This window comes from Anas platyrhynchos, chromosome 6 (assembly GCF_047663525.1).
Source record: "Anas platyrhynchos isolate ZD024472 breed Pekin duck chromosome 6, IASCAAS_PekinDuck_T2T, whole genome shotgun sequence".
In the NCBI taxonomy this organism is placed as follows: Eukaryota; Metazoa; Chordata; class Aves; order Anseriformes; family Anatidae; genus Anas; species Anas platyrhynchos.
In genome coordinates, this window is record NC_092592.1 from 17,521,660 (window position 1) to 17,544,671 (window position 23,012).

A 23,012-nucleotide genomic window follows, 5' to 3' on the forward strand; every position below is an offset into this window, starting at 1 on the left:
ACTTTTATGAGAATTTCAACTGCACCATGGCAACATCAACCCGTCAAAGCAAATGAAGGGCAGTAAAAGTAAAATTAAAAATGATGAAGGGGACACCAGCTTGCTAACAGCTTTCCAAGCTGTAAAGCTTTCAAATGTTATCTCTTCATTGGTTTGTTCAATCACACATGCCGGTTACCAAGCTTTATCATATTATGTATCTTTCCCGTTGCTGCAGGTTGCCAGGTTTTGATGGACCTGTGCATAAAAATAAATAAATAAATAATATATTCCTTCTTGATGCACACCCCTCTTCCTTTCTACTACCTTCTTTTCTCTTACTGGTTCTTCTGTACTAGTGTTCATGGTGACGCCTCCTATTAGCTAGGGTAATAGAAATGATGAGAGTAAGTTCAAAGGTTTCTTGGCTACCTTCTCTTCCCATTCCTCTCTCCCCCTTGCTCCACCTACATATCCTGTAGTCTGTCACCACAGATTTCAAAACCCTAACTAGGGGAGGCTGCTCTCACAGGTGTGCATGCTCTCACAGGTGTGCCTGTATCATGGCATCTACTGCTTAGATATACTCTCTTTAAATGTTCTATCAACCATTCAATCAAATGGCAAGAAAAATCTTTGGACTCTTTCATATTTAGTCTGTCATTAACGAAGCAGACTTGTGATTAGGCCATCGCATGTACTGTGTAACACACGCTCTATTTCAGGTTGAAAAAAAGAAGGGCTCTGACAATGTTAACGCTACATATGAACAATATTAGATCTGTTCGTTTTTTTCATTTCAGGAGAGACACTTTTTGATGTTTTACCAGTCAATGACTACCATGCCAGGAGGTCTTGTCTGAGACTACCTTGTCTGAGGTCGCAATGCTTACTATTTTACAATATACTTTGAGTAAAAAAAATAAATAAATTAATAATAATATGTTTATTTAAAGACATTAGTAGCTTGCAGATTAAACTTTCCTGATGAGTAAAGAAAAATGTTTAGTTGAGACCTTTAGCAATCCGTATTTGCTCTTATGCAAGTGCCACCATTTAACACCTACAGAAGTGAAATACATTTTCAAATTTGGAGCAATCAAACCTAGTTTTATGCTTTTCTATATGTTTGCTTTATATTGCTGAACAAGGGGGTTTTACTTCAGATCTGTTTCATCCCCAGGAAACATTTAGAAGGATTGCACTCCTAGCCCAAGTCAACAGCTTTTTTTTTTTTTTCCCCTAGACTTCTCCTAGACTGCCACCTGGCATAGGCACAGTTTGCCTAGATTATCATTTGTCTTCTGTTTCTACAGAACAGTTTCTAGGTTCAAACTATGCAGCTCATGCAGAATTCACAAAACATAGAGTTAACACAACCTACACTTACTAGCATGCTCAAATTCATCGACAGTGTTGACTTTACAGATAGTCTTATTCACATGGCATCTTTTCATTTCATACAAACAAAAATGACAAAAGGTAACATTTTCCAAGCAAACATGGAAATAATGTCAATGACAGCTGAACCCGAGGAAAAGGATATCGATGGGGAGCTCTTCTGGATTTCTTCATTGCACCTGATGATTAACATAAATGTCCCTCTGAGCATGAGAATGGGGGGTGCCATTTTTTGTTAGGGAACTGGCAGAACACCCTCAGCTCATTTGTCAGTCCCTTCAGGATCAAGACAGACACCTGAACCATTTGAAAGGTTAGAGTGGCCATATAGAAAATCATCAACTTGTACTACATCTGAGGGATAGACACAGACACAAAAACTTTCTTTTTGCTGCAAGAAAGCTTGCAGCAAATGGATAGTTTACAGGCTTCTCCAGTTGCAATGATGTTATAGATGAGATGTAAAGCAACATTGGCTGACCTTCAGGTTCAGGAGACATTGTATTCAGTTCTGGTTTGACTGATTTTGTGTGACCAGGACCTGTAAAATCTAGTACGTGGCCCATGGCAGTCTCTGAATGCAGCGTGCTGCCAATTCAGCGTGGCCTGTTCCTTGCACTTCATGCTTCTGCAGTTTGTGAAGCCATGCACAGGCCTTCAGTCAAGAAGGCTTTGATTTCTACTTCATCAGTTACTACCTATCAGCAGAACATGCATTTTGTTGCATGAAAGGAAAATGGGAATTACTTGGGGTCATTGCAACACTCCGTACACTCTTCCTGTAAAATCTAAGGACTTGAATGATTTCAGCTGCCAGTACCTGTTTTCTTACTGGTCTCAATTTGATATTACAAAAAGCTCCATAACAGGTCATACTGTCACTCAGGAGATCCTTCTCGGAGCTTCACTCTAGCTTTTCTTTACCTTGTAACTATTTTATTGTTCTGAGCCACAGATAGAGAACATAGTTGGAGTCCGTGCTGTGTCAGCTCCTGGGGAGACAGTGTCTATGCTGTCTCGATAAGTGAATGAGACTGAGACTTAGATATCCAGAAACTGGTTTTAGTCTACAGGCAGAACTACTCCTGCTAGACATTAGGCATTACTGGCTATCAAATACACACTTAAATTTAGAAATACCACCAATTTTTGGTTCTAACACACTTTTCAGAACCTTACGGCCCAAGTATTTCCCTGTCAGTGGAACCAGTGCAAAGAATTACATGCTTACAAATGTGGAAAAAAAATAAAACATGAGCATATTCTGTATTCAGTGAGGATTCATTATTCATGCCTTCACACTCCAAATAATAAAATAATTATGATGAATTCCATTTAAGGAATTCTTTCTCCCAACAAACATTGGCATATAGATTATTGCAATTACAATAAGGAGCACTGAGGAGTCCTCCAGTAGCAATAATACCTCAGAGCACTACTGGTGATAGATTGATACCTGTTAATTTACTCACATAAACTTTCACCTTTAAGATCAAAACAAACGGAAAATTAATGATTTAAAAAAAAAAAATGCAGTTATTATCCTTACTATGTCACATTACTATCCTTACTATGCCATTATCCTAATTATTTTTAACTCATTGGAGGGGGGCGGGGATCTTAAATGTAAACAAACAGTTGGCATTTATGAGTAGCTGTGTAGCCCCATGGAACTGCATCATTGTAAACTATAAGACATATAAATGACTATAATAGACTTTCTTTCCTCCACACTCACACACTGTTCAGCGGAATGAGGTACTAGTGATGACATTTTTAATATATAACTCTCTTTACCTAGTATATCTGCCAAGATGAAAACTGATACTGTGTCTACTCTTGCATTTGAAGAATGGACAAAAAGGTTTGAATTTGGGATTACAGCCATAATCAAGCTTAATGCAGCTGGATGCAGGACAGGAATCACAGTATAAACTGAAGGGAACACGGGACTAGGAGAGCGGGAAACAAGGAGAGAAATTTCTGTGGTTTGTTTCAACATTAACATATTAGACCTGCCTCTGTGACTCTGAGGCAGAGATGGAAGGTGGCAAAGGAGAAAAGGAAAGAAAATAGCTAAAGGATCAGGCCTGATGTAAGTTCTTGCACTATTGCTCAAATTTAGAGCAGACAGTACTCCCAGAAATATTTTTCTAAAATATTTCTATAATAATGAAAAGCCCTTTGGACTAGAAGGTGGTAACAGTGCTCTCTAAATCAGTTTTAATCTACTGTTTCAGCCACCCAATCCCATGTAGTGCCAGAACAAATCTAGAATGAGCAAGAAAAGAAATAGTCTCCGGGTTATTATTTTTAGGCCTCCAAAGCTTTCTAAGTTTTAGGCCAAACCTCAGAGATGAAGGGATTTTTTTTCACTGTACTTTTAGGAATAAGGATCAATGATTTCCCTTCGATCAAGCCTGCGGCTCTGTTTGATTTCATTTTCTTATGTTTTTACTGTGTGGTGCCCTGAGATGTTTGTTTGACAAAGTGCTCCATAAATGGGAATTTTTATCGTTATTGTCATTGCACTTCTTAGATCCCAAACTATACATTGTTGTCATACTAGCGTTTTAGACTGTCTGATTTTTTCATTGCTGAGGAGGATTGATCAGTCCTGTTACACTTGCTAGTGGGACCAATATATTTTGTAATTAATAGAGTAGTCTTCTGTAGAGCACTATGTTGGACTGGATGCCTGGGCAGAGAGTTATTCTTCTTTACACACAGCTCTGCATTTAGTCTCATAATAATATAATGTCAGTAAATAACAGGATTCCGAGAGTGGTTGTTTCTTTGCTTTTTAATTCAGGCAGCAGTCTGTCCCACCCAAAAATACTACTGGCTGAGACCTGAAAACACCAACATTTCTCAAAACAACCATTAAAGTACCTCAATGAAATTCTCCATCAGAAATAAATATTACATTTGGGTTTCTAATATGAGCAAAGGATATGACAGAATAGCTTCTAAAGATGCCATTTGCTGTCTTTTCAAAAATACACAGATTTCACAGTCTTTTTATACTATTCCTCTCATTTAATGCTTGCTGTCCTACAGCCTTTAGTCCAAACTCTGTTAAACTGCACAATGCCACTGGAGTACAGCACAAACTGGAGATTGAATGGGCTCCCTTGAAGTCGAGCTTTGTAAAACAGCCTGGAATAATTGGCTACATATGCTACAGTGGTCTGGGTAAAATGCATAACGGTGTGAATATGAAGTACAAGTGTTGGAATATATTTCAGAGTGATCAGGAATATATTCCAAACAAACGAGTAGTGTGATTTAGACCATCATTCACATCAATGCTGAGTTTTACTTCATAGGCTCAAATGTGATCGTAATTATGCTAGCAGAAATCCACAGAAATTCAGTTTAAATCAACAGAATTTGCTTATCTTTTCTTGCACGTGCATCCTAAATTAGATCTGCTCACTTGACTGATATATTTTATCACTTCTTATTATTGTGGTGCAACTGGCTCTGAAATGTTACAGCAACTGGAGCATAATTCTTTTCAGATCACACATAATCCATGCTATTTTGAAACAGGTACTCTATTTAGACTTTGGACCAGAGAATTGCTTCAGCCGTGCTATGGAAATTTCTGCCAATTCTCAACTTTTATTGCTAGGGTCAAAATACAATTCCAAAAAGAAACTATTATTCCCCATTCCCAAGTTAAATTTGCAAAATTGGCATTTAAATGTAAATATAGTTTGTCTTGGTTGCAAAGTGAGCACAACTAATATTGCATAACAATAAACACAAAGCCCCAAATGACATAAAAGAGCCACTTTCAGTGCTATACTACACATGCAGCTTAGAGGGTGTGTGAGCTACAACAGAAAGTGTTCTAACCACTGACAGACTGAGAAAAAATATGGATAAATCTGGATTAAAATTATGGCAGTTTTTACCTATCTTGCTACAGTGCTTTTTTTCTGTTTTATAACTAATGGAACATACACTTTACATACTAAAGACAGTAAGTAACTTGTGAATTTCTACCTTGGTTCCTTTTGGTAAGAACAGATGGAGCTGTTCTTATTTGTCAGCCCTTTAATACTTCACGCACAAGCTGTTATCATACTAATAACTACCTCCATACCTGCAATTCACCTCCTTGCACATTGGTTAACTCAGGTCTTCTGGACTCTGGCAACTGTTGCAATGCCAGGAGTGCCCAGGCCTTTACACTTCATTATGGGAGTCAACACCTAGCGCCAGAGAGCTCTGAAGTCTCAGGATAGATCTGCACAGTCTCATAGACAACCAGTGTGCATATCCTCCTGCAGGATCTTGCACACAAGGGTCCCAAAGAAAACACAACTTGTTATACTCATTAAAACCACATTGTCCCATCATATTATTCTGACTTAGCTAGTCACCTCCTTACTTGGTTCCCGAGAAAAGGCGTGGAAAAAAAATCCTTAATGCATCACCCACTTGACTGGAAGGGAAGATAGATGACCCTGCATACTGCTAGACCATGTTCAGTTGTCCCATTTCACCCTGAAATGCAGCCAGTAAGACAGACACCAGGGTCTGAGACTATAGTCTCGGTAGAGATTTGACAAATTACATTTTCAGAACTAGATACTACACTCTAGATGCCTCCAGATATCATCTCCCTCAATAAGCTAATGACATCTCTATTAAAATATTTTTTCAGCACATAGTAGTGGTGAGAAAGTACATGGTATCTCTTTAACACGGGCATTTTAACTGTAGTTTGTGATAACTCACCATCCTGTAATAACATGATGAAATAATATGGAAGTAGTTATGTTTGCACTTTTCTTCTTCATCTTTCAGTTTAAAGATCATAGATATTGTCAACATTAACAAAAAACAATATTTCTACCCTTTTGTTGTGCCCCCTGAACATTTGGTCCAATAATATCAATGCATAACATTCACGATGACTAGCAGCAAGACAGTGGTAAAAATATACTAACAGTTACAAAGCAGCGATAAGTGCTCAACACCAAGCAATAAAGAACACAGCGGAAAGGAGTCCAAATTGCCAGAAATTACTGCTCAGGAAAGAGATACTAAACTGCAGTGTTCATTTAGGTATTCACCTTAATGTATAGAGAACAAACAGAAAGAAGATACTTCTAGGAACCCAGCAGTCACTGCATAACTCATGCAACATGACAAAGGTAATTTGCAGAACTACCAATAAGAACACATTAATACATACTCATCTTGTAAGAAGACCAGTAGCATATCAAACCAGATGGACTGGTTTGTGTCAGTGTTCCTGCTAGCTTATGCCATCCCCTACTTAAGCCATTGCTTATGTACATAGCATTACCTTTCTTGACTTGTACAGTACTATCGAAATCAGAATCCTACTGCTTAAAATTGCTTTGCATACCTCTACCGTACTGAGTTTGAGCTCCAGATTTGTTCTAGACTACCATTTTTCCTGTTTATTTCCTTCATCCAGAACTTGCTACAAGCAGACAATTCCTCACTTTATAATATCGTCTTTCCTATGTATCTGAAACAAGCTTTCATGATAATCTTCAAACACCTATGGTGAGGTATTTGATATAGAGGATCCCATGAGTACACACCAAAAAATCATCAGATTTCTCATATTAAAATAGCAGTAATAAACTAAATTGGTAATTAAAGCCATATTCTCCTCCACAGAAAAGACAAAACTCAGCATCAGACAGCAGGCAACTGCACCAGAGAGAAAGCACATTTGCTGGCTCATGGGAATTCTGTTCTATTGGTGAATTTTACCAGTTTCAGCAGCCATGGGAGGATTAGGTAGAAGTAAAGATCCACATCCTGATGGTGGCCTACAGAACTGGGTTAAGGGCATGCAGTCTAATTCTATGAGCGGGGCAGGCGGACAGTAAATAATATACATATAGAAAATGATTATTTTCCCATATAGCTCTAAGATTTCCCCCACCACCACCACCTTTGGATTGAAATTATTCCCCTTTCAGGAAACTATAGTCATCATGCAGGTCATAATCATCAGGTACTCCTGCTCAGCTCAAAACCTGCCATTAAAAATATCATGCTGACAAATGGGAATGGAGTTTTTGCTGATGAATGGATAGTACCAAATTAATTAAGTAGAAATCATGACCAACACTGGCATGAATATTACTCGTGTGAAAGCATGAGTTGACTGAAGACACCAAGAGAATGATCATCTTTATCACATAGGATTTTTGCACTAGAAGATGTAATTTAGTGCACCCAGTCAGCAGATCCAGCAAGCAGCTGGTCCAGCCCTACCTGAAAACAGCTGAGGAACTCTCATTTAAAATAACCCGGCCCAAAAAGACACATGAAATTCCTTTGAAGAAAGCCCTGACAGAAAAGTCTTGTGGGAACTTTCCATAGAGAAAAGAGGACCTCCTCCTGCAAAGCTTGTCCTCCTTCACCCCGGAAACAGCTTGCTGACCTGAAAAAGGAGCTTCTCTTGTTCAGTGGCTCAGATTAGAAATCAATAGGCTCTGGCACTGCTTCCAATTTAGGTAATAACAATCCTGCCTCTTATTCAGAGTGTCTGGAGTATGATACCTAAGGATGTGATTACTGTATTTTCTGGTTCCTGAAGGCAGCTGCAAAGATTTTCACGCATCTCCCCTCCTAAACAGATTACTGAAGGGGATTTATGCAACGGAGAATGAAGAGGCTTCCTGAGCTCCATAAGACTAATGGGCAAGGAGGGGAAGAATTTGTACACAGGAAAAGGGAGGGAGGGAGCATTGCCACATTCTTCAGCTTTTATCTAGAGGAATACTGTCAATCAGATGTTACTGAGGGGACCCATAAATGGATGTTGGTAAAGTATAGATAAGAGGCATCACCCAAATTCTTGTCATCATTTTTTTTTTGACCGTATCATGCAGTCATACAGACTGACCATACAGTAAGAAAGTCAAAAGGTACAGTGAATTACCAGCTGACATTGTCTTGTTTATATCTACCACATCTTAACTTCTTAAAATAAGTAGGGCTGGTTAGAGAGGCTAACTGCAGAAGTCACTTGCATGGGCTGGAAGACCGCAACAACTATAGCTGTATTAAATGTCTGAAACCCACCCACAATCCAATGCTATGAGAGGGAGACACTAGAGCTCCAGATTTACTGTGAATACCCTACACTATTTCTAAAAGGTATCTCACAAAACTATCCTACAATAAATAAGAGTATTTAAGCTGACGTAGATCAGGCCCAACAGCATCTGTGAGTACAACTACCTTCCATGCTATCACGTGAGGTTTCACCAAACTTTTGATTTTATTTTCAGGAGTGGGACACTTGTATAGCACACAAGTCTCTGAGGGGCTTTGTGTTAAAGCTAGTAACTAAGCAATTACCTTGTAATCAGACACAGTGTTGACAAGGCAATCATGTGGCAACATGTAATTACACAGCATAACATTGCACATAGTATTTTGCGCTGCACCTTGAAAACATAGTGCTGCCATATTTTTTCTCAAGCTGAATAAGACTCCAGAGATTCTAAACAATGCACTCAACCTGAAAACATGATTCTCACAGCTTTTTTTGTTGACATAAGTGAAATGCCCAGACAGACCAATAAAAGGAGAAAAAAAATAGAATATACCTTCTTCACTCTCTTTTATTTAGGGTAGTATGAAGTGTCTTAAAGGAAGAGTTTGGAGACCAAACCATATATCTGTATCTTCCCCCTGGGGCACCTTCTCCAACCACTGCCAGCTGGAAGACCCACTCTCTGCACAGGCAAAATTTAGCAATTCATCATGTCAAAGAATAAGGAGAACTTCTCTGACTCTAGGGATCGATCTTAACACCCAAGGGGCACAAGGGCAGGATATAAAGTCTCTGAGTTACTGTTAATGCTGCCTTCTAGTAATAAAGGCCATCCATTCCATCCATTGTTGTTAAAATTCCGAACATATTGTTTTCTCCTAGGAGAAAGCACATGCACTTTTGGGATGTCTGAAAGGTAACCTGATGCATATGAATTAAAAGAAAAAAAAATACCACAAACATCAAATACTTACAGATTGTGGTTTAAAGAAATGACTTCTCCATAATTTTAGAATAAATGTTTGTTGCGCTTCTAATTTCTTGAGTGCTCCAGACAGACAGTTTAAATTGATGGCTTGTTAGTGAGGACTGGCCCCTTTGTGAGATGTTTTCAGAATGATTGATTTACAATAAAGTGGCTCCTGGTGGGTGCACGCAGGTGGAACTGATTCAGATCGATTCCACAGAAGCTGACTAATCAGCTGTTTAAACTGGCAGAGTGCTCAACGACAGAAACAGCGCAGCTATCATTTTCTATCTAAGATTACAAATTAACTTGTTCTGTTTATCCTGTATGCCATCAATATGGAGAGAAGCAGCTGAGACGGAAGTGGGATTCCAGACTGATGGTCTACAGCCTTCCCTACAGATGCACTTTTAAACATTGACAATGAAGGCACAAGGGGAAACCTCATTACATATTAACAAAACCAGCATCAAGCACCACCAAAAGAAGAGGACTTCTTAAATTAATTAACTGGAATGGGAAGTCAACACTATTTTTAAAACATGACCACAAAAGGACAGATCAATCCCCAAATGGCCAAAAGTAAATATGTACTGGCACTTCCTCCCCTATCCCATACACTATCACGTACCCCATCAGTCTGTCCCTCTCTATGTACATTATATGCACACCAGAAAAGTAGCATCTTTAGAGACTGGTATTTCCAGAAATGATTAATGCTGGTAATCAACATTTCAGCCTCTACAGTCATATCCCTGAAAGTGTCATTTTTACAACAAGATGAACACCTCCACGGGGTACACAATGTATAAAGGTAAGTGAAAGGTGTCAGAGAAAATGTGGGTAAGTGAAAGGAGAATAGATTCTTCCTGTTTCAGAGATGATAACAAGAGCAGGGGCGTGAGGGGGGAGAGGGCTTAGAAAAATAATTTTAACCATCTCTCATCCATAATGTTTCCTTCATATAACATCTCTAGTATTTGAAAAAACATCTTTGATTTTTTCTTTTTTTGTATACTTCCTCCCCCATTTGTCAGACATACCCCTTATTTTAATTACATTTAAAGCTGCAGGAAAACACCAAGCATGCCTTAGTGTGAGCAGCAGTTCTCATCTTGTTTACAGCAGGGGGTACAGATGTTTCTGCTAGCAAATGAGTTTTGGCCAAACTACCACATAAGTTCTGCTTCAACAGCCTTTTAGGGCTACATGCAAAAAGCGGGGAGACAGAAACAAAGGTTTAGCCTCTCTGAACCTGTTCAGTCAGGAGTCTCTCTACTGGCAGAAAATTCCGATATCTGTTTTTTTGGTCCCTTTATGTTCTGAGAACAACTAAGGGCACATTCAATACCTAGAATTAAAATAAAACAAACAAACAAAAACCTACCTGACAAGAGTTAATAGCTACCACACTGATTCAAATTAAAAGTAGTTATTGAAAAATGCTGCACTAATGCCATTACCTTAAGGAACAACAACATAAATACATAGATCCCACTCCTTGCTCACAGACATTTAGGGACCCCAAGATGTGTCCCAAATCTAAACTGTTATTTCATTTTAACTTGTGAGTTGCATAACATACTACCACGCTGTCATCTGCTTCTTTCAGGTTTTGATATCAGAACTAAAAATTGTAAGCAGACACTGACTTGAAATTTGGTGGCCTAAGAGGTAAATATTTTGACAGATGTACTGCTAAAACTACTTTTTATTACTACAGAAAGGAAAGTACAACCTGATTGTCATTAATAAAGAAAAACAATGTATTATCTGCATTGTTACATGCATACTATGTGTCAAAAATTGTTGAACATATCTTCATCATGAAATAAGCTTGTGAAGGGCAATACGTTTGTTTCTATGAAGGAAAATCAAAACAAAAGTCTTTTAGGCTGATCAACCATACATCTCAATGCTCATGGAATAGATGGTACTATTTGCTGAGTAACGCAAAGACGCTCATTTCAGAGAAAGCAAATAATATATATAATAATCAGGAAGCCACATGTGATCTGTGTATGCATCTCATTAGTTTCTCTGATTATCTGTGCCTGAGATTAGCCTCTTAACCTTTTTAGCTTAAAACTAAAGCACAGCTTAAAAACACTTAAAAGTGTTGGATGCCCAGCATACTGAGGTAAAATGTAGCTGCCTCTCTGTTGGCTTCCTGTTGAGACTTCAGCCCTGACCTGAAGGGATCTTTTCTGACTCTCAGACTTCTCCAGAGAGAAGAAATAATTCAGTGGTCCTGAAGGTGTAGACCTAGCTCTCTCCTGAGCAAACTGCCAAAGCCAGCTGATTTATGTGCACTAGTATTGCGATGTGGGCTGCTCACAGAAAATTGATCTGATAGCACTGAAGTCATTTCACTCCAGACCTCAGGTTGATATGCAGCCTCAGAGGTGAGATAAGCTACCAGGTTCAGAACTTAACAAGACATGTTTCTTCAAGATAAGATTGGCAATTCAAAAACAACTGCTGGTTGGACAACCAAGTGCAGACATTGACCATGATCTATCACACAGAATTTGGTTCACATACATGTAGTATAGACACAGAAACAGAAAATCATGCAGAAGAAGTGTGAATGAAGTATCTGAGGTTATCAACATATAAATGTATTGTATACAAAATCTAGTTGAAAAGACAAGAAATGACTTATCAACTATTCAATCAATATGAGGTGGTAAGAAGGGAAGAAGAAACCCAAGGCACAGATTCATTCTGTATTTAGAGGAGAGCAATAGCAATTCCAAACTGAGCTAGTGCATACATGTAGTGCCAGCTACACTTTTCTGACACCTTTACATCTTCTGGATGCAAGTAATGTCAACTGATTCCCACAGTGACTGAAAGACAGGAAATACCAATATGCACTCATAATGTGTCCTGTTCTCTAAGACTGCTCTAAGTTTATTTTTGACTAAATTAGGACTGTTTGAATATATTCTGTGGACATCTATGCACTCAAAGAATAACCCAGAGAGTGCTATACATGCTGCAAAAACACAAATGTGCAACTGCGGGCAAACACCATTGCCCTGCATGTGAGTGCACTGTTCTGCTCAAGAAAGAGCAGAGTCCCCAAAAATGGTTTCTCTGTATGCAAATTTGGGATGAAACCTCCAGTCCTTTTATCGTTGACCCACTCCAGCAGTGTCTGAGCTGTATCAAACTGACACCAGGAAAGTCTTATTTTAATTAAATTCAAATATATGCACAGATAGTAACAGAAAGCCTCTTCATGAAAAGTCATGTATTTTTGCTTTTAGTTTCATGCATTGCCTTTTAAGTACATAGAAATTCCCGTGTACTTATGTATAACTGTCTGTTCCCCATAAGATATTAACAGTCATTTCCCTTGTTTCAAAATGTAATTGTTAGGATTTCCAGGGGAATATTAATTGTTCTGTAGTTATCTATTTGCTAAGGAAAAGAATATTATAAGGTTGGGGAAGTGAACAAAAGCACATAAGCACTGTAATCAATGATCTAATTCTTTATGTCCTTACAGGGGACCAGGCCACATTACACCTAGCAGAATCAATCTTGCTAAAACACTTCCTACGTTGACAAACCTCTGGATCTGTGGGTAAATGGTAATTTTACAAAAGTAAAAATATCGAGAAGACACAGTCCAGTAAATCTATGTGTTTAGAGAACAGGTTTTACCCTCATATTTTCTTGCTGCAATCTAGAGAGACATTGAGAGAGAGTCCTTCCCTGTCGGTCCTGCATTTTGACTTCACAACCTCATTCAAATTGAAAATCAACTTTTAAAGTGAAAGATGTGGTCACATCTCACCAGCCTCTTATAAAATCTCCCTAGATCAATTGTAAAAACGGACACTAACAAATTACACTAGGAAGTTTTCATATACTAACTGCAAGCTGATGGGGAAAAGTATTAAAGTACATTTCCTGGATGTCAATTCAGAATAAACAGCACAACCAGCCTAAACCTTTAGGGTAAAGCCCTGTTCTTACAGACCTGTTTGTTGCTGCTTTCCTCCCCCCTCTCCCCCCCCCCCCCCTCCCCCACAATGACGCACTTTCCTGTGGTACATATGTGTCTTTCAAGGCCCCAGATTAGCTAGGATTCATGACCATGCACTGTGAGATTCATCCGCATGAGCAAAAACTGGAAGAAAATATATTGGCCTTGAGGATTTCAGTGAAATTAAAAATGTGTTTTAAATACAAATGATCACAGCATCCCTCAGATGCAAGGATCAGGGTGGAAAGGAGACCTTAAGCAAAATTAATGAGGGAAACTTAAAGCTAGAGGTAAGACTTACATAAAAGAGCACAAATAGTGGTAACTGATGTAAACTCTATTACTCAAACATTTGGGGAAAGACCTGGAAAAGCCAGCAATGATTAGTCTGATGTTGACTGTCAAGAGACTAAAAGAACTGTCCTTATGATAAATCAGACATTTAATATTTTAGGTACAAGACTGTAAGTCCTCAATGAACAGTTATCTAAAATAATTTCTTAATAAAGAAGAGTTTTTAGGACTTTTGAGGATGAGATGTTCTCCTCGAGGTACAAAGAGGTGATGCTAACCTTTGAAACAACTAAAGAAAACTTCTTGTCAAAGATATTTCTTCTGATGTGTGTAAACTGTTGAGCAATCAATCATGAGTGGGTTTTTGGTGCTGCTTTTGATCTTGAAATTGCATGTGTACAGCTTAATTGCCCATAGGCAAGAGCTGAGGGAGTAAGTTGTGTTTTTGTTTTTATATATATTTCCTATTCAAAGGAAAAATAGCTGTCTTCTGTATTCAAAATCTGTTGGTCAAACCAAACCTTTCATTTAATGTTTCTCACTGTGGTGTGTGTACAAAAGACAGAAGCAAAGAGACAGCAAGTATGGAATTTTTATCAAAGATTTGCACTGCAGGGAACCAGCTTTAGATCTAAATCTAGTCAAGAATGCAATAGGGGTTTCTTCCCAGGTGGGGATAAGATAATTAACATAATTCAGGGAAGAAAATTAATTGTGATAGATTAGAATATTTTATATCAAATGCAAATTTCCCATTGATTTTTGTACTTGAATTCTAACAGCTATAATATATCGAAGATAGGGAAGTATAATAATAATGATGACATTAATAGCACTCTAGTGTAAAGAATTATTAAGACTTAAATGTGATACTTTTCAATAATGGTAGATGAACTGATTTCGAGGCATATTCAATGAGAGCTTCATGCATTAATTTAATTTAGTTTTATACTCAGTAAATTGGACTGATGTCATGTCACATAACTATCCTTAATCTTGAAAAGTAAGAAAATTGAAGGATATATATATATATATATATATATATATATATATATATATATATATTTCCCCCTCTCATCCAGAGCCCGTTAGTAGTTATATTGTTTCTGGGCTTCTGGGCAGTAATTTATGTTTGGTACCACGTTCACTATAAACAAGAGGATAAGAGAACAGTTAAGGTCTATACCTTTGGCACTAAGGTGAATATACTTGTTTTCTCAGAACTACTCAGAACATAACATGAACTGGGTCTGCAAATGGGGATCCTGGGGTCTGGGTACAGCTATCCACATCCCACATGTATGAGAGCTACATAAATTATCTAGCTACATAAATTATCTATTTGTATTAACCTAATAGGCCAACCTAACTGGTAAGGCCCCTTTGTGTTTTGTCCCTGAGCACGGTGGAAGAGCTGGCCAAGCCACTTTCCATCATTTATCAGCAGTCCTCGCTATCAGGGGAGGTCCCAGTTGACTGGCAGCTAGCTAATATGATCATTTACAAGAAGGGCTGGAAGGTAGACCTCTGAAACTATAGGCCTGTCAGTTTGACCTCAGTGCCTGGGAAGCTCACGGAGCAGATTATTTTGGGTGTCAGCACGTAGCACTTGCAGGGCAAGCAGGCAATCAGGCCCAGTCAGCATGGGTTTATGAAAGGCAGATCCTGCCTGATGAACGTGGTCTCCTATGACAAAGTGACGCGCTTGGTGGATGAGAGAAAGGCGGTGGATGTGGTCTACCTTGACTTCAGCAAGGCATTTGACACCATTTCCCACAGCATTCTCCTCAAGAAACTGTCTGCTTGTAGCTTGGACTGCTGTACGCTTCATTGGTTAAAAACTGGAGGGGTACCAGGCCCAAAGAGTCATGATGAATGGAGTCAAATCCAGTTGGAGGCCGGTCACTACTGGAGTCCCCCAAAGCTTGGTACTAGGGCCAGTTCTCTTTAATATCTTTATCGATAATCTGGATGAGGGGATCGAGTGCACCCTTAGTAAATTTGCAGATGACAACAAGTTAGGTGCATGTGTCAATCTGGTCAAGGGTAGGAAGGCTTTGCAGGAGGATCTGGATAGGCTGCACCGATGGGCTGAGGTCAACTGTATGAGGCTCAACACAGCCAAATGCTGGGTCCTGCACCTGGGGCTCAGTAACCCCAAGCAGAGCTACAGGCTGGGAGATGAATGGTTGGAAAGCTGCCTGGCAGAGAAGGACCTGGGAGTATTGGTGGATAGTCGGATGAATATGAGCCAGCAGTGTGCTCAGGTGGCCAAGAAGGCCAACGGCATCCTGGCTTGCATAAGAAGCAGTGTGGCCAGCAGGTCTAGGGAAGTGATCGTCCCCCTGTACTGGGCTCTGGTGAGGCCGCACCTCGAGTAGTGTGGTCAGTTTTGGGCCCCTCGCTACAAGGAGGACATGGAGGTGCTCGAGAGAGTCCAGAGAAGGGCGACGAAGCTGGTGAGGGGTCTGGAGAACAAGTCCTATGAGGAGCGGCTGAGGGAGCTGGGCTTGTTCAGCCTGGAGAAGAGGAGGCTCAGGGGTGACCTTATCACTCTTTATAAGTACATTAAAGGAGGCTGTAGAGAGGTGGGGGTTGGTCTATTTTCCCATGTGCCTGGTGACAGGACAAGGGAGAATGAAATAAAGTTGCGCCAGGGGAGTTTTAGGTTAGATGTTAGGAAGAACTTCTTTACCGAGAGGGTTGTGAGGCATTGGAACGGGCTGCCCAGGGAAGTGGTTGAGTCACCATCCCTGGAGGTCTTTAAAAGACCTTTAGATGTTGAACTTAGTGATACGGTTTAGTGGAAGACTTGTTAGTATTTGGTCAGAGGTTGGACTCGATGATCTTGGAAATTTCTTCCAACCTAGATGATTCTGTGATTACAAAAACTACGTATGGCATAGTATGTTACAGCTCTCTACAAGAAAACATTTTTATATGAAAAGATAAAAATAATAGAATGTGTGCAATTATCATGTTTGTTGCTTTTATTTTTTAAAAACACATTTCTGCATGATATAAGAGGAAGAGTCTCTTCCTGGGATGAGAAGCAAAAGGAGGAAAAGTTTAGAAGTCAGGCCTGGGTAGGCCATCAAGTCCTGAAAAAGGCAAACAGAGATTCTGCTTTGGCACAAGAATAGGGAATGACATCTACCAATTACTATTTTTTATGGCATTTGAGTAGTACCATGGGAGTTTTATGAGAAACAAATAAATGCAAACAGATCTTAAGACTGGTGCAAAACAAAGATGAAGACTGTCTTTTCTGACGTGGGTCAACAAGAGAAAGAGACTTCAGGGGAAACCCGCTGAATTTCAAATGAAAAGTGAACCTGTATGTGTAGCAGATGCAATTGCACCTGAACATAGACCTGAAAAGCTGCAGTTTAACAGAGGTGAACAGAAGACCTACATTCTTAAAATGCGGCAAGTATTTCGTACCAGAGACTACTCTGCATCCAGGCTATCAGGTCTGATCTTGTTGGGAGTGCAATACCCTGCAAAAATTTCCTACACCAAGCAGAAGCTTACCAGAGTCTCTGTGTTTACTAGAAGGTGGTTTTGACTTGGGGCTTGGTTACTCAGCAGGCCTGCCAGCAATCACATCTTTAATTTGTGGATGGAGTCTTTATGCTCCCGGGCTGTGGGGTCACACTCAGGCATTAAAAGAGGTTGATTTGACCTTGAAATAGAGGTCAGAAAATCATTTGAGATGCAGGATCAGTTCTTCAATTTCAGCTTTGAGGTTATACAATTTCTGCAATTTTACAGTTTCCAGTATTACTTCCCATTTTAAAAAAGAGGTACAGATGCAGATGGAGGACTACTATATTCTAACTTAACTGGTGGTGAATAGGAATCTGTGGTTTTGAAAATGCATTTAGATATCAGTCTTATCTAGTACTCTGGTTGGCAGCTTCCTGGAAAAGTATTGACCAGTGTTTGAAAATTCTGATTTAATAAAGCAGAGGAGGTAGAGAAATTGACCAACTTTTTTTTTTTTTTTTTAATATAAATAAATGAATATATGCAGTTTTGAAAGAGAAATTTTGCAATATTTCCTCTTAGTAGGTGTAGAAAAAAAGGCCAATACTGAATTATGACTCCATTCCAAACCTAACTAAATTGCTAAACATGTTCAAAAATATATTCATATAATTAATGGGTGTACTGATTCGTGGCAGCTGTCCAGAGAAGTAAGGCAAGTGTTTTTTTAAAGCTATTAAGCTATTTTATCAACATTAAATAATTAAAAAAAACAAACAAACAAACAAAAAACAACAACAAAAAAAAACAGCTCTTGTTTCTTACAGGTAAAACCAGAACTCAGCTAAACAAAAACACATCATCCACATAATAAATGGCATAAAAGTGGCATGCACTTATTTCATAATACCAAACAGGTATCGTTAAAGTTTCATTTTAAACTCCCTTGATGTCCAAATTTGTTTGCAACACTTCATGAGACAAAGGATACGACCCATAAGGCATGAAAACAAAATTCACCTTTATTCTGCATCGCTAGAAATAGCTCAATTTTGCTCTAATTTGGAACTGCAAATACAACATGTCACAGCATGCTTTCTTTGCAAAGCAAGATTAAAGTAATTTCTCAGATAACTGCTTAAGTTACCTCCAAATGCTTCTTTGGAATGTTTTTGTACTTCCTTTGTATCTTGGTACGGACTTTTGTGTCAGTTGTATATGTTGTAGTATGTTTTATTTTTTTATAAGATAAATTCTAGAACACTATTTCTAGAATTGACCAGGGTGTTCTCTGCCAGGTTTTTATAATTATTAGGAAAAAGTGTACTAAAATAGTTCTCATGAAATGTAATTTTACATTGAAACATGCCATTTTAAATGAAAACTTAGGCAAGAATTTATGATCTAAAATTAAAAAAAAAATTACACTTGAAATTTACAGTAGAATCGTTGAATTTGGCTCTAATGGGTCTAAGTCCATTTGATTGAAGTCTTGCAGCCCATGAAACTGAGCCAAAATACTTTGAGTCACAAGACACATACTGCATATGCCCTCCCAGAAATACTCTTCTCTGAAATAACAAACAGAGCATACTGATGTCTGAGAGCTATTTCAAAAGAAAACGAGGTCTTTTACGTCCACCTTTCTTTAAAAGATATATAGCCTGAACCAATCACGTGTGGGTAGAGTCCTTCCTTTTAAATTTTATTGAAAAAAAAATTAAAAAAATTGCTCATTTATGCATGAGGAGTACTCGTGACAAAAATAACATGAAAAAAAAAAAAAAATGACAGACCAGTTCTCAATGTGCTTCACCTAGACAGAGAAACAAACGTGTACATTAACTGAACTTAAGAAAAATTGACACAGATCCAAACTATGGGCTACATTTTGTAAAAGGCACTCATTATCACAAATCTCTCACTCTTCCATCTGCTAACTATGGTCAAACTCCATTGTGAAAAACATCACTGTTCTTTGTGACAATTACTTTACCTTGTAAAATTCATTCTGATTACAACTGCTAGTATACAATAATGAAGTTTTAATTTAGAGAGTCTGAGAGTCAGATTTGTGACTTCTGTGCTGAACATCTGTGTAAGTAGAATATTACTAGGATGCCCCAAGGAATTATTTTTAAAAAGCTTTTTTGATTCAAAGGCTTTATGGATTTCAAACACCTTGCAAATAAATAATCATCAATAATACAAACTGTAATTAATTTTGAATATACAGGAAACATAAAGAGTATTATTCATTTGGAATTTAAAAGTTTATCAAATGTATTGAATTAGCAGCACATTTAAATATTGATTCCTTGGTAAATTCTCAGAAAAGTCACTCACAATGAGCAAAGGAGATAACTTCATCAATATTAATAGAACATAGTCTTTAATAAGTAGAGTGCCTGAAGAACGTGTTAGTAGGATGATCCAGCTTTAGCAGGGAATAGCAAAAATGCTTCCATAATTCATAATCCTTTCTAAAGCGCATTTTTCAAAAATAGAATATATTGTCTCTCATGTAATTTCATCTCATAGGATGTTTTATATATTTGACTCTCATAGGTTAAAAGAAATCTCCCGCAGATTTTTATTTCCTTTCCAAGAAGGCACACTTTCATTCTTAGTGTGGATTCCATTGCCTAAATTTGCTACAGTATTGTCAAAATGATTCAGTACTCCATTTAATGTCTATTTCAGAATCTCTTTGACAAACACTTTAATTTTATCTCTCTTGTGTAAATCCATAAAACAGCATGATCTAAAAATTCCTAACAAACTTATTAATGAAAATTTAAATATCCATGTGTTACTTATGCAGTTTTCAGTTAATTATATAGCAATAGTCTCATATATACCTTAATTAAATTAATTATTGATTAGTACACTTTACCCTGATATTTCATTAACACACAATAACTGTCTCATTATATCTGGATGAAGTTTTAATTAATTAAAAGTGTGGCTGGAAGTACAAAGTTAAGGAAACAAATGCAACAGCAGATTAGTTTAAAATCAAAGAACCAAGTAAGAATAAACATGTTAATTACATTAAAAAAGAAGAATTAGTGAATAAAATACTTTGACAGCTTAAAGAAATTGATTCAATAAAGACAGTGTGTGATAATTTCTAAAGGATTAGAGTTTTAGCAGTAGGAAGCGTAAATCCATCTACGAGGCAAAGCAGGAGAATTCTTAAAATATTATTGTAACACTTGTAGGATTTTGTCCTTTGGTTATTTCTGACAGACTCTCTTACATTTTAAGCAGCATCCTCGATATCTAAATATGTAATTATGACTGTTTATTTTCACACTCATCAGCTATGAGCTATTTCAATAGGGTGATGCTGTAATTCTCACAAGATCTGGCAAATGATTCACGGCACTTTTATGTTGTCATTAACTGTCACATTTCTTGAGTTAAATATGAGCCCTGTCACTTGAAAGTTGGAAAGCCACTTCTAAATTTCTCAATTTCATTAGCAATTGATTCAAATCACTTCCATAAAAGAGCCTGGATTGACATATGAATTGCAGTGGTTCCACAGCTTAGTGATTAATTAAGCAGGCTATCAGGCTCACATTCAGCTATTTACTAACCTGAAAATTCTTGCTTCATTATACAAAGTTTTCTAATTATTACATGTAATTACTGTATTTATCTTTTCTGGGTTTTGAAAAAAGTTAATTGGTCGAAGATAATAACAAACCATCTGATCGGCAAAGCTTTACCAGCAATAACAAAAATATATACGCAGACCTGAAGCAACGTTAAAACTCCTTGATGCAATGGACTGTGAAATGTATCGTCAACATAAAAGTACATATTTCCTTTAAAAATGGAAAAAGGTGTCAGCATGTGATATTCAAGGCATACACAGTGCAACGGTGCAATTGATATAGTAAAGTGCATGCTTTGTGCTGGGCTACCATCCTTCATGGTATGATATGAATGTAAACAAACATACATACATAAACACCCGTCTGTTATCCTTGACAGTAAAGAGAATTGAGGGAAAAAATTGACTTATGTTTAACCACACACACGCCATAAAAAGGAGATGAGATACCACAGAGTAGCTGGAAGATGATAGCAGCCCATTGATTTGAAAATAAAAAGTTAATTTCTAAATCCTTCAATATTACAGTCTTTGTTGTTTTTAAATAAGGAATTAATAAATGTAGCTATTCTGCATCTAAACCCTTTCCACTTTCTTTTCCTTAAAATAATGTGAGTGACACAGTGAGTCATCTAAGTACTGAGAGATTAGCTTGCTTTTTATTCTTCTTCTAAGTATCTACAGAAAGAGAGATTCCAGAATACCCTTTGCTAAAGCTAGGTTAGGCTTCTTCTAACAATGTCACTTATGTTGCTAGCTCATCACCTATAAATTTCTCCAGACATAAATCTTGTAAGATTTCCAACTTGTGCGCTTTCCAACATCAAGGAAAGCTTAATCAGAAACTGTAATTTAAAATGAGGCTCAAACATTTAATCCTGTCTGAATGCTACTGTTTACAGAATTGCGTTTAATTTACAGCTGGATGCTCATGTTGATCATTTGTAGACCACAGAAAATGCAAGTCATGACAGAAACAATGTTTTTTCAGATCATGCCCCAAGGTAATATTTACTCATTACTATGAACAATACACCTGCAAATCCAAAACCTGTTTTAGATTACCCAGACAATCACAGATTTTGGGTAGTAATCAACACTATTTCCTTGGGTGCTGTGCAAATATGACGAAGGGAGAACCCTTCCACTGAAGGTTTTGCTGTTTAAAATACTCAGGGAGATTGGTTTAAAGAAACATGCAAACAAGTGTCTTAATATGTCTCTGCCTTAAGATTAAATACTTTTTCTGAGCACAAAGGGAAGCTGTTGGGGTTGTGGTTTTTTTTGCAGCATGTTTGGACTAAAAATCACCATAGGCCTATATTGTACTGTCATCTGTCATATTATAATTACTTTCTGTCAATAACCTTGGAGCCAAACGCAAGCTAGTGACCTGGAGATGAAATACCCTATATCCTATTGCACTCTGCTGTGTACACTGTTGCATTAAAATCAAATGAAATTTGTTTTCTTATAGGACTGTGAATCCCTGTAACATTCTTGTTACATTAATGAGACTCAAAGCACAAGTGTAAAGATAATAAAAGTTGTTAGCTGCAATTAAAATAACCCAATAAAAGAAAGTAAGTCTTCATATTCTTAGAGCAGTTTAAACATCTTGACCTCACAAAGAAAGGTAATCGTTCTTTGCATTGTAGTTTTATTCAGAGGCCACAATCAAAACCCGAGTCCATCATAAACATATTCTACGACATAGTCTTCACTTAATGAAGCCATGCAATCCAAGGATGATCTCGACAAAAGAAAGACCCTGAGAAAGACCACATTGGAAGTCCTGAGGTCATTGAAAATGCTTTCCTATAGAGAATGGCCAATAAGGTTGGCACAGAGAACTGAAACAGCAGATCCATGACAGCAGGTAAAAGCTGAATAAACAGAATTTAAGTACCAGTACAGAGTCCTATCTGCTGAAACTGGATTTTTTAATCAGGTGCCAGAGGTGTGTAAGAGCATAAATCTCACAGACCTTCAGAGTCAGTTACACTCTTAAATCACTTTTGAAAACCCCACCCTGGACTATTCTGTCCACTGGCTGTTATTGAACTGTTTTTGATGTTTTTTATAACTATAAGCAAGATTATTTTCAACTCTGCACCTCAAGATGCCTTCTCAAGAAAACAAATTGATTTTATGGATTATTGGTTTTAAACTCAAAGAGCATAGCTGTAGG

The 23,012-nt window shown here is 37.7% G+C and overlaps 1 long non-coding RNA gene across 2 annotated transcripts in view; it reads right to left on the bottom strand.

The window, feature by feature from the left end:
• Positions 1 to 23,012, bottom strand: part of LOC140002726 (uncharacterized) — a 70,582-nt gene that overhangs the window by 18,011 nt on the left and 29,559 nt on the right. The window contains exon 1 of one of the 2 annotated variants that reach the window (XR_011810004.1): positions 9,421 to 9,551. The exons of the other annotated variant lie outside the window; for it this stretch is intronic. This is a non-coding gene — a long non-coding RNA (uncharacterized lncRNA). Of the gene's footprint in view, positions 1 to 9,420; positions 9,552 to 23,012 lie in introns of those variants that run through there. 2 annotated transcript variants of the gene reach the window in all.